The sequence below is a fragment of the Brienomyrus brachyistius genome, unplaced genomic scaffold, assembly GCF_023856365.1.
Source record: "Brienomyrus brachyistius isolate T26 unplaced genomic scaffold, BBRACH_0.4 scaffold27, whole genome shotgun sequence".
Classification (NCBI taxonomy): Eukaryota; Metazoa; Chordata; class Actinopteri; order Osteoglossiformes; family Mormyridae; genus Brienomyrus; species Brienomyrus brachyistius.
In genome coordinates this window covers 5942425-5955652 of record NW_026042306.1, presented here as the reverse complement: position 1 = coordinate 5955652, position 13228 = coordinate 5942425, and the positions used below count along the sequence as shown (strand labels likewise).

At 42.2% G+C, this 13228-nt stretch overlaps 1 long non-coding RNA gene across 1 annotated transcript; it reads right to left on the bottom strand.

Annotated features, from left to right (window-relative positions):
• Positions 1 to 7903: 7903 nt before the first annotated feature.
• Positions 7904 to 11215, bottom strand: LOC125720998 (uncharacterized). The gene is made up of 2 exons (XR_007385642.1): positions 10915 to 11215; positions 7904 to 9123 (listed from the first exon to the last, which is right to left on the bottom strand). It is a non-coding gene; the product is annotated as an uncharacterized LOC125720998 (long non-coding RNA).
• Between the last annotated feature and the right edge of the window lie 2013 nt (positions 11216 to 13228).

Below are 13228 nucleotides of genomic sequence, written 5' to 3'. Positions count from 1 at the left end.
CTGGTTCATCCCAGGCTCAGGGTCTCTCTGCTCTTCATCAAACCCACACCCCCAGTTTGGGAGCACCCTCTCCCTCTCCTCCCCCCACGGCTGTGACCGTTACTCCTCCTTGAGGAGTAACCGCTCCGCACCCTACCCCAGCCCCTATACCCACAGGAGTGCATCACCCAGTGAGCAGCCGTCCTGCCTGTCCCCTCACACAAGCGCACACTGAAATCATGGTCCTAAGCTTTCTGTGTGGGTCACCACGATAGTACAGCACACCAACGATTACCCTCTAACTGAAACAGAATCAGCTTTATTTGGCCAAGTATATTCACACATACTGGGAATAGTCAGACATTTAATCAAAATAATTAAGACAAGACATACACATACAGTTCTGTTGATATGCGACATATATAACCTCTGCATTCGCAGCCCTGCTTCAGTTATCGATTGAAGAGCAAATTTCCAAAACTCACTCAGTCCGATAACCTAAAGTAATAAGTCATAATCCTCTTCATATGTTGCAGTAATGGCAATGAAATCTCACTCAGTGTTTATGTAATCGAGCGATGGAATTTCGTGAAATTTCCAAAAGTCCACAGAAATCTTCTGAAAAACATTTCTGCGGACTGAGTTTTTGATATTTGCTTTTCAATTAACACAATTTTCTTCAGTCTGAGGTTTAACAGAATTCAGCCATATGCTGTTCAAAAGAAACTCCGCAGAACAAAAACAGAAAGGACTTTACATCTGTCTGAAAGGAAAGTTGACACAGGCTACAGCAGTGAACAAATCAATCACTGTATTAAAGTTAGGCATTAAGTAACTGGAGGTAGTATATACATAACATGATGACATGCCTTTTCTGTACTGACCATATTAAGGACACTGCCCACCACATACCTGCTTCATTTATTGTTTTATACTTGCAGCTGCTTATTCAGACACCTCGTCTACCTGTCTGTCCATGTTGCCGTCCCATGACAACTGGTCCAGCCTACAGGTGCCGTCCCATTCCGGCATGTTACCCATGAGTCATAGCGGCACCTCCGGGAGCAGCTCCAGGTGAGCCTGTGCCTCCCCTCCCCCACCTGCCCCCATGCTGAGTCTCGGGCCCCCGTCTTCCCTCTTGTTCTCGCCTATACCCACATCCTGGCCTGTGTCTGCATCGTCTCACCTCGTTAACAGGTCTTTTACCTTCTTCTGTCCTGATCCATTCAGGCCCATCACTGCATTCTGGGACATGCTTTGATTTATTTCAGCATAGTTACTCTTTGTTTTCCTTTGTACTTTGCACTCTACAAGTAAAATGAATAAAAAATAGGCATTATTTTGATATTGTTTTAGTACAGTGACACTATTTGTTGTTTTTTCCAGGCAACACTGCATGCTGATTTAACGTCTTTCCTTAATCTCCACCCCATTGCTCACACACAGCCAGTATCCCGGTTTGTGGTCAATGAGCTCCTCCTCGCTCACTCCAGTTTCCCAGTCCAGTAGAATGTACAACAGCTTGGGCTCTCAGTTCCTGCGCAGCTCTACAACTCATTACCCAGGGCTCTCGCACGCGGCCACAGTGCCCCTCTCAGGCTCCCCCCTGTATGAGAGCACTGCCCCATCGGAAGTTCATAAAGCCTCACAGTACGACGCCTCTCCCCACGCGCGCTTAGCCACCACCTGGACTCCCATCACTCCTCCTTCCCGGTAGGGCGGCGCACTTCCATTATTATTGCAGTTTCTATTGTCGCTCTGTTGCTTTTCTTGGTGCTGGACTTTTGACTGATAAATACAACATTATTTCTTGCATTCAGGGACAAAAGTAAGATTGGTCTGTTTAACACCCTCAGTCTCCACCCTATGAGCCCCTTGTTGGCGGCAGAATCAGGAAGATGTCGGAGAAAGTAGAGGTAAAGTGAATAGTCACCTCGACAATAATGTGGAAACCGCTTATGGTGATCATGCCTGTGTGGGTGAAATGGATCACTACAGTTAAGCGGATGAAGATTATAGCCGATTTTTCCCTTTTTCTTTATGTCTGGCAGTTTACCATCTAATAAGCATTTTTTTTCTTTTTATGCACTTTGAGATGTGTGTAGGTCAGATACGACCAAAATATTTTTCTTATTGCAGAAGTGGAAAAAAATATTGCTCTCAGATTCTGTTCAGTTGTATCTTTTTAAAATAATGTACCTTGATTTGTGTTTGTTTAAAATGCCATTACCTGCTGCTTACTGGGCCGCTGAAAATGTCTGGCCCAGCTAAATTTCTTGGTTTGAAAATCTGGCCCAACTACTTTCCAGACCCGGACTAGCCCTACTGAATCATACACTAATGTTATTCTGTTGTGTGGGCTGTTGTGATAGGGAGATTTACAGGATGCTGCACGACGGGTGGTGTCCCTGCTGCAGAATGCCCTGTCTGAACCAGCACCAAGAGACAGTGAGGGTTGTTGTTATCACCTTAATATTGTATATACGTATATATACGTAATCTGTTATTTCTTAACTAATTTAATTGTGATGTATTCTTCTGATATGATGTGCACAGCTAACAAAAAAGAGAAAAATGCAAAACCAAAGGAAGGCTTTCTTTTCTCTTAAAAGTCTTTTTTTCTAAACCAACTGAGAGTCAGTTAGAGGGGTGTTCATTATCACTATTGTTGCTGGCATTACTGAAAACGTGCCAATTTTTGTCAAGTGGCTACTTTTCAAATGCAGTCCCTGGCCAAGATGAAGAAAGCCATTAAGTCGGGTTAAAACAAAGTTCATGAAGACTACACGATGATATTAAGCACTGACATAACATACAACATTTTTACATGCAAAATATACAGGAAATATACACTGCAACAGGCTAGGATAGACAAATAACCAAATACACTTGCAAGCCTGACCACTTTAGACCCCAGATTAGAAACTGCTGGTGAATGAGCATATATTTTTTCCAAGTTTTGTTTACTTTGCTGAAAGCAATTTAAGGGCTTTCAAGTTCTCACAAATAATAAAAAAAACAAAGATTTTCCCACTATAGCCAGATCCAGTTTCTGTGGGGGGGGGGGGGTGACAATTTGTAGTAACAACTATTTCCTGCTGAAAAACACTGGTAAACTATCCACATGTCTCTGAATATCTGTGAGTCCCGAGACCTCCATGACACATAGATATAAGCTGCCAGTGTTGATCGGCAGGAAATCTTCTCCAAAGTCCCACCACCACCTCACACCAATCCACCCAGGGCTGTAGATGAACAAACTTCAAATAAATTTGCTGTTAATACAAACCGGATCAACTTGTGGTTTGTGTCCACGTTGTACCAGAGACAAGGGCCCTGGTACAGAGTACATTCTGCGTACAACACAGCCGAGACTTGACAACCTTGATATGATGCTCATGGAATCAACCCTATGCATGGAGGCTGCAACTCTTCTCCACCGAACTGTAGCCCATTGACTGCAGCCTCCCTCTGACCATCTTGTAGCCTGCATTTGGTAGATCATTCTTGACAGAAGAAACCAAATTGTCAAGTTCCTCATCACTGATGGAATTATATGTGTCCCTAACACAGAGCTCATACTCTTTCATTCTTCTTAAGATTGTTCTTCTTGAAACACCCATCAGTGTGGCTATGCAAGGCACAGGAAGTTGTGTATGGAGCATTTCTTTCAAACGTTGTTCTTCAATCAAAATCTTGGGTCGTCCTTTGGTGGCAGTGACTTCTTGTGTGACACATGGGGCTGGACGTTCCAGATGTGCCCTCACAAGGTCAAAGAGCTCTTGCAAAGCCAGGGTGATAGCAGGAGGTACTTCAATGTGATTAGACAGGGCCTGCAGAAGATACAGCTCCTGATGACAAAGGAACTCCAGCTAATCCAAATTTAGTGGAGTCGCGCTGAATCCCATTTCTATTTTATGCAGAAGACTTTGGAGAAGGTGGTATCTGAGCTGTTCACAGAACAAATTATAGTTAATGAGGTGTCAAGATCTTGTCTCTGATCCACACACTAGGCCTACCATTCAAAAGTTTTAATTATGAAAATGAAATCTTTTTGTTTTGTGAGGTGCTTGTTCATGTATGATGATACATTTTATATAAAGTTAAATAAAATCCACCAAAAACACTTACTCAGTGGAGATTCCAATGTAGCAGGCAGACAACTTTATGGCTTTAATAATGAGTGTATTTAGCAGCTACAAGGACAAAAGATATTAAAAACCTCTCCATTCTAATGCTAATTTAATAAACAGTAACAGATAGCACTTAAGGTGGTTTCGCCTATAGTCTGCTAACACTAACCCGAGAACTCATATCTGAGGAGCGCTCTTCCCAGGATTTGAATTTATTAAATTGGCTTTGTGATGTTGTATTAAGAAATGTTATTCACAATGCAATTTACCGTACATTGGCCCATTCTTTTATATACGGTAAGACGAAGCGGGAAATTCCCAAATTATGATAGCAGACTGTGAATAAATAATATTGCACGAGATACCAGCTATACCGCATTGAATGACAAGTACCCAGCCCCTTTGTTCCCTCTGATAATCATCAGTCCTCCTCTGAATGCCTTCACCACTCTATTCCTGAATAGGTACACATTTAAATATGCTAGCAAGATCAAGGTATTGGGATAACCGTTAGGTTCGCTGTTCAGAGAGTTGCAGTGAAAACCATCATACACAGTGGCCCTTTCTGGATAAGATTACCTCCCTCTGATCTAACGGGTAAAAATCAAAGCAAGGTGCATTGCAATGTCTGACACCCAGCACACTACAGCATATAAAATACAGGTATCCATCCACTTCCGCATTTGGAACCAGGACCACTTGTTGCAAGTCAATTTGGGCGTATCTCAAGTTATACGAGAGAGGCAAGACATTAAGGACAGTATACACAGTACTGAAATAATAATGTACATATTAAACCACAGCACTTAATAAACAGATACTGCACTTACATTTCACAAAAAAATAAAGCACAGATTGCACTAAGAAATCAAAAAATGCATGTGCTAGCAAACAGTGGGAGCTGAGGAAGAAGCAGTAGTAAAATACTTTATTGTACAGTACAGTAAGTTTTCTTCATGTATTGTACAGTACATGTTTTCTTCATGTAGCCAAGACTTTGGTGATCAGATATCTGAGATCAAAACAAACTTCCACCATTGATTACTATGTACTTTTATAATGTTTCTGCAAGTGTTCTAAACTACATTTTGTAATTTCTATACTTTGATGGCAAATTACGAACTTCACATAAATCTGCCATATTTACAAAGTACATTAAAATAAAGATGAGTGTAATGCCAAAACAAATTTATAAGAAATTATTTATTTGCCATGAAATAAGTTTGATATTGAATGGAATGTGTGATCATGCCCCAGTCAGTCAAAGTATGTTCCCTACCCTTAGACCCCAGAGCGTTAAAGTGATGTCCTCCATCATCAGTGTGTTGGATACCTGGTGAAACTCTCGGAGGTCAGCCAGCGAATGGACTTTGAAATTATTCGTATTATGGAGGAGCAAGAATTGCAAAATGGTTCTGACACCTTCCCCTGGGCTTTGGGCCAATGCTGCCCAAACAGCAATTTCTGTTACGATCCTCAGTCTAGGGTTGAGGACCGTCAGAAAGGTAAAGGGAATGGAGAGGGGAAAACGAGACAACCAGGGGATGGGAGAAGGGAACACGGGACACAAAGGGATCTTTTCTTGTATTTTTATATGTTTATTCGCAAAGATTTTCACAAAAAAATAGGGCCACAGACTTCGGGAGTGACACAGCCAAAACAATAAACAAAACAGCACTACCGAACACGTCCCCAACTAAACTAATTCTAAACAAAACGAAAAGATGAGAAAAAGAAATGACACAGACTAAGCCTAACTCCCTAACCGAAACACAGAATAAGCCACACGTACGCAAAACAAAATAGCAGTCACTCCCTACGCACTTAACAGAAACGAACATACAGAACACACCAAAGCCGAAACACAGTAACCAAAGGGGCGAGGCAAAGAGAGTAGTCAGGAGGAAGGCAAGAGATCAAAACCAGTAAACAATCAAAACCAAAGGCAAAGGTACGGAAGGGGCAAAGCGAGAGTCAAAACCAGGAAACCAGAAATCTGTCATACACAATTAATCAACACACAAGCGATCCAATAACAACCAACAGTGAGCAGAGCTCCCGCTAATTTCCCGCCACGGCTTTTTCAACACTCGATGCGGAAGCAGCGTCGAAGGTTGGGGCGTGGCCAGGTCCGGGAGGCGGAGTCGAAGGGAGCTGGGCAACGATCAGGATCTGCAGGACAATCCCTCCCCTAACCTTACGGCACGTAACACCCCCCCACACAAGAGCGAACCTGACAGGTGTTCGCAATCCTCCGCAACTGAGGGCATACAAATAATAAATTGGAGATTCGAGGACTAATAGTCAGGGAGAACCGGCATCAGGTTCGGGAGAGGGCTTCCGAAAGCAGAAGGATCAGCTCTGGGCACGTATGGAGTACAAGACAGCTGTGAGGATGTATAATATGCTGTTTTATGATTCCTAGAAGGGGCTGGGCTGGGCTGGATGGTGCCCCAGTAAATTACATTAATTTACCCATCCCCTGCACACTGCAACAGGAGGGCTGTCCAGACCCAGGAACCCTATAATTCGGACTACACAAGGAGCCCAGAGTGTAAGTGCAAACTCTAAATGCCAGTTTGTCTTTAGTACATGGGCTGCAAGATTTTATGCACTCTGTTCTGATTTTATGCACTCTCCAAACCAGCATTAAATAGCTGTGTAGGACAGTTATCTCAAGATTGCCAATTCTTATGCGCCTGGCATTACACGCAGTCAGACCCTCATGCTCAAGCAAGAAGTCCTACAGCTAATCTATATTATTCCATTACAAACCAAAAATTAGCTACATCAAACCCTACAGACCATTTACATGGTACTGTAATAAATCTGTTACATACATGTAAATGTGAGTGCAGACTTGTCTCAAATTGACAATCTCACACCAGCCAGCTGACCAAAGATTACAACCCTGTCGTCTTATTTACCACAAAAACTATTTTTATGTGGCAGTCAAATGTGGTTGCATAAATCAATAAAAGTTGATGTTTTTAACCCTTATATATTAAAAAAAATCTGGTAATGATGCAGTAGAAGCAGAAATAAACAGGCAAATGTGCTCTAGTAAAAGTGGCCTTTCTACTTAAGTAAAATATTTGTTTGTAAATATACTGAAAGTCCTGTCCTGTTTTTTCAGAGAAGTTCGAGAAGTTGATGCTGTGGGGCTCATGGCCCTAATTGTGCCGTCTTTTCAGTCAGTGGCCGGGAAGAGGAGGTGACGGCAGAGAAGGCGGCGAGGCCCAGCGAGGGGCGGGCACCCCACAGTGGGCAGAAGGCGGTGATGCCAATGCAGCCAGGGCAAACTGGAGCTAGTGCAGCAGACGCACCAGATACTTCAGGGACTGGATCACATCACATGTTATTTTTTTGACGATATCCTGATCACTGCCAGCACAAAGCAAGAACATGTACAAAAACTAGATGAAGTCCTCACTTGCCTGGAAAGGTACGGCATTGCAGTAAAGCTTTCGAAATGCGAATTTTTGGAAAGCACCATTGCAAACTTAAACCATCAGATTGACAAAAAGGGTCTGCACCCTACAGATGAGAAGGTGACAGCAACCATTAATGCACCTAAGCCTAATACTAAAATGGAGCAGTGATTAGTTTTGAACATTATGATCAGTTTCTTCAGAATCTTCCTAGTTTGCTGTAGGTTCTACACCTTTTCAATAAAAGGATGAATGGTGGAATTGGACTATTTTGTGTGATTAAAGTTTGGGTTTCTTCATAATCTTTCTAGTTTGCTACAGCCTCTGCAACTTTTGTCAATATTGCGAGGAAAGGTGAAATTTATCAGTGCGATGAAACTTTTAATAAGAAAAACAGCTGTTGTTGGCAAGTTATCGCTGTAAGTGCCTCCCCAGTAGTTCATGGTCGAACGGTAAGTGCCTAGGCTGTGTCCAAATTCAGGGAGTGCATCCTTTGAAGACTGCATTTGAAGTCCGTGTGTGTCACAGTGGTGTGACAAAGCAGTCCTATTTCGACGCTTCCTTCAAATGCAGTGTAGAAACAGGTCTTCCTTTTGTCAAGTCGCGAAGGATCCACCTGATGGATACTTCACAGTCCACCATATCCCAAGACTCATTGCACAGAGGTAAAGTAGGTGTGTCCAGGCTAGGCAATAGGAGAAACGCTTCATGACTCAAGGCTACTCATTTATAGACCGCGTCCTTCAAAGTTTGCAGCTCCCAAATTCAGACACAGCCCTAGTCTGAGGTTCTGGAACTGCCTCTAAGGAACTACAATTGGGCCAAGTCCAGTCTGTTCTGTTCCCTGGGCATCTTTAATGGTCTCCCTGTTCAGCTTTGCTCTGGCTCCCATGCAGCCCATCCTGGTCTTGGTGCTGGCAGTACCTCATGTGCCTGGAGTCTGCACATGGAGAGGGGTGTACTAAGGACCAATGTTTAAGCAATGAAATAAATATTTTCCGGTTAAAGATTTGGACAGGGTTGGAGGGGAGTGGAGTCAAGTGGTCAGATATCCTTTTAGTCTATGGGACCAGATGGAAAGGTTGGAGCTCAGTACTGCGCTGCTGCCTCCGGTTCCTTCTGCTTCAGCAGCAGAGGCCTACTCACCTCCAGATTCTGAACAGCTGGAAACTGTCAGAAGCACCAACAAATGTTACTGTAAAAAGGTTCCAGTTCTTTAGGACAATTATCAGAGAGTATCTGGCCCACATGAAGCCTGGGTGAGAGATGGGCTGATATAAAAACTCATATCAACAATTCCTGCACCATTCACCACCATGGTAAGCTATCACAGGTTGGTCACATAGCCAAGGAGTGCTGCACTTCTGCCAAATCTCACCTCGTTTTCCCCGTACACAATGTACCAAAATTGCAGCACCCCACTCCAGTGCTGTACCTGTGGCAGTCAGTACTGCAGACTGGATGGTACTCAGCTTGTCAGCAGGTCGACTCAGGTCTGCCAGGCCAGCCAAAATCAGGCCCTGAGGGGGAGGCTGTATTGTCAGCAGACTTTCATCCAGCTCACTCAAACAGATTTGCAGCTGAACAAGGAACGACAAAACATGGCATCAATTTCATGTCAGTAACCAAAGCAGGAATTTGCATTCTTCACCCATATGAACCTTGGAGCTCAGAATAGTCGTTGGACCTTAAAGGCAAGAAAAAGCAGCAGCAATGTCAGCAACTGAAATATAAAACAAGTAAACTGTAGATTATACACAGTACTGTTCAAAAGTCTTAGGCAGCCAAAAAAAAATTATGTTCAAATAACTGTTGGTGTAAAACTATGCTGTTACGCCTAGCAAAATGCGTCAGCTTAGCCATTTCAAAACCTCTGCTAAAATAACCCTATTATTTCCAGCAACCATACAATACACCCATGTATTTTTTGACCTGACCACTAGCCCACCTCATATATCTATTCAATATCTCGTTCACTTTTTTAACTAATTAAGTTAACTAATTAAGCGAGCTGTTGGTGAAATTTAATAAATACATAGAATGGTTCGGGTGCTGAAGTGGTGTTCATCTAGCTATCCAAGTAGATATCAGTAACTTTTTGGAGAATAGAAGACATTTATACTAGTTTTTATCGTGTTACTCGTAATTTTCATATGTTCTTATGTCAAATTATATTTTTTGTTCTAAGAAAATGTGCACTTATTACCCAGAAAAACAGCGGTAAACATTTCTTTTGAGTGCCTAAGACTTTTGCACAGTACTGTATATACATAATACATATACATAGATATGCACTGGTGAATATATATAAAGAGACATACATCCAAGTACAGTAGTTCGGCAGTTTTGAGTACCATATTTGAGACAGACATTCTATGCCGCTGGCACTGAGATTTTTATTAGACATCTATTTATTATGTTTCTGCATAGCTTGCTCACTAAGCCACATAATACATAGTCATCAGCACAAGTACTATGTGTCATGTAAGTGCTGTGACACGTAAAATTAGATTGCATTCCTTTTATCTGGGATGTCAGAACTCGCTGGGAGCTGGGAAAGACGTCACAAACACAAGATAACAGTGTTCCAGTACAGGTAGTTGGAAAGCCATTTAGCAATACCAGGGATCCGTTTCAAAAACCAAGACTCCTTGCTTACCCAGCTAAATTGTCAGATTTAATTCACCCAAGTTTAAATGGCCTTTGTCTTTGTCCACTTATATTTAGCCCAGACTGCCTTAAATCTGACACGTTGTCCACTTAAGCAAGAAATCCTGCTTAATGAAACAGGCCCCAATTCTAGCCCAGTAATTTGTCAGCCACTGTTAGCAATATCAGTTGGTAACACATTACGTAGTGTTCTGAGCATAAGATAGCAGTTGGACAGTACTGCGTGTACAACTGATTCAATGAGTCACAAATAAGACATGAGTGCTAATACACAGTACCAAACTAACGTCTGTTGATAAAGGGCGCAGCCCTTTTGAATTCAGAGCTCTGGGGGCATTCCAGTTGAAATTCCTGACAAGGAATACGGAATTTACGAGTTTAATAGGAATGCAGCATTAGGCCCCAGTTCCAACCCATAATGGAGAAATACTTAATACCCATCTAATTTTCAGGGTTGCAGGTCTGCTATGCCTTTCCATTCTGTGACATCACAAACCCATTTTCTATTCTGTGACATCACAAAAACATTACGAAGTGGACTCTTTGGGAATTTGCGAGTTTTTTTTGTGTTAGATTGTATATTGTATATACTTTCCATTAATAATAATGATGGTGTTGCTACTTTTAAAAAAGTTCCACTTCATAACAGTTTTGTGATGTCGCAGAATGGAAATGTTTTCAAAGTAGCAGATATCACCAACCAGTAAATGTTGTAGATGAAAGATTTTCTATAGAATGGGTGATGTCACCTTCACATTTCAGTTTAAAAGAGTCACAATGAAACACAGAAGCATGCATATTCAATTGCAACGGTCGGCATTTTGTTTCACAAACTTGCCAACCAACCAGCTGAAGAGCAAGGAGTTTTGGGAGTACTTGAGGTGCACTTGTTTAAAAAAATCCAATATGCATGAATATGTTTCTGTTTGATTGCAGCACTTCTGGGACCCAGTAGCAAACTGGGGTCTGCCCATAGCAGCGATGAGTGATATGAAAAAGAGCCCTGACATCATCAGTGGTCGAATGACCTTCGGTAAGAGGCAGAGGGCTCACCTTCCATTTGTGTGAGCGTCCACAAGGTCACTCGGGACTCCCGAGGGACTTTTTAAAGGTTTAAGCTAGTTGCTGTGAACTTCACATTTCAGTTTGGACAAAAGCGACATACGTGCATGCACATTGACTTTAAAATGGCAAGGAATTTTTTTCAGAGAGCTGTAAACCAACTTAGAAACAAAGAGGTTCAGAAGTATCTGAGGAGGTATGTGCATCCAGAGGCGCTTGCAGTTTATTTAAAAATCCAACATGTAAACTTTCCTTGTCGATTGCCATCAGTGCATAAGTAGCTTAAACTCTTCGCTTTGTTGTAGATGTAAGCATAAAGTCACTGCTTACATTTGGGTCCATCATTGCAGAAGTGCTGCTGGTGATCACAGAATTGCACTTATAATTTTTTTTTGTTTGTTTCCTTTGTGTTTCCGAGGTCTAAATGTGCCTGTTGGGAAAACCTTCCAACAAAAGCACGGGAAGAAAGTCACAAACTGATTTTTTTGTTAATATAAATATAATTTTATGACTACTGTTTAATAATTTCACACTAATATATTGTAAGAATCCTCTGGAATTTCTTTAATGGTACCTTCACCCTGCTGCATGTTAGATCAGCTCTGTGTTTTATTGTTTGATTTCAGCACTTCTGCGGACCTATTATTAATTGGGGTCTGCCCATTGTTGCTGTGACAGACATGAGGAAGAGCCCTGAAATAATCAGCGGTCGAATGACCTTCGGTAAGAGGCAGAGGGCTCACCTTCCATCTATATGAGCGTCCACTGGGTCACTCGGGACTCCAGAGGGACTTTTTAAAGGTTTTAAGCTGGTTGCTCTTCTTCTTTCTGGCCCCTGCATGATCTCTGTCTCCCCAGCTCTTACCTGTTACTCGGTGATATTTATGAGGTTCTCATATCGAGTCCAGCCCCGAAACTGGCTCCTCTTTACTTGCCATATGGCCAATGAGACGGCACAAATAATCCAGGGAGGCCGGCTCATCCGACACAAGTAGGTCCCCACCAGGCTCCCTCTAGAATATTTAAATCTCCACCCCTCATCTGTTGATTAATGCCATATTATTGCTCGACATTGCCTGGCTGCCGGCTGTAAATGCTATCACTCAGCCAGCTTTTCTCCCAGTCAGATCCTTCCTTAATAGTGTCACACAAGTACCTTTTATAGGTTTGTGTTCTTCATGAATGTTTTTTTTTTCTTCCATTTCAGAATGCAGAAGAAAAATGTGAAATGAGCCTTTGCGTCCATAAAGAAATCTCCCCTCCTTCCAAATATATATATATATAATAAATATATATATCTGTGTATTCATTTCTTTCATTTTTCTTATTATGAAACCACACGTGAGTAGGGGCAATTCACTGCCCATACAAAGTGCGAGGGGAAAATATATACCTAATGAAGACTGTAGTCCTGTATTAGACAAAATCATTTTATCATATGGTCAGTTATTTTTATACCTACATAAGAACATGATAAATTTACAAAGGAGAGGAGGCCATTCGGCCTGTCAAGCTCATTTGGGGAGAACTCAACTAACAGCTCAGAGTTGTTATAATCTTATCTAGCTGGGATCCCAGGGATTTAGCTTGCGCTACCCTAGTTCAGCCAAGGAACTGGCTCCTCTTTGTGTGTCACATCACAAATGGGACGGCGTAACTGATCCAGGGCAACTAGCTCATCAAATACAAGTAGGCTGCCGCCAGGGCTTTGAACCAGCTCACTGTTCTTGCGGAGGCTCCCTCTAGTACATATAATAGTATATATAAGGGGTAGTTCACCATAAAACAGAAAAGCAGACAGTTCACCTCCAACACTAGGCATCTCCTAAAACTTTTTCAGTTTTAGGGGAAACCGCCCCTGTAAATCACCACCCCTCATCATTAATGCCACATTACTGCTCGACATAGGATTTGTAGCCAGCAGCCAGGCCATTATTCAACCAGTTTTTCTCC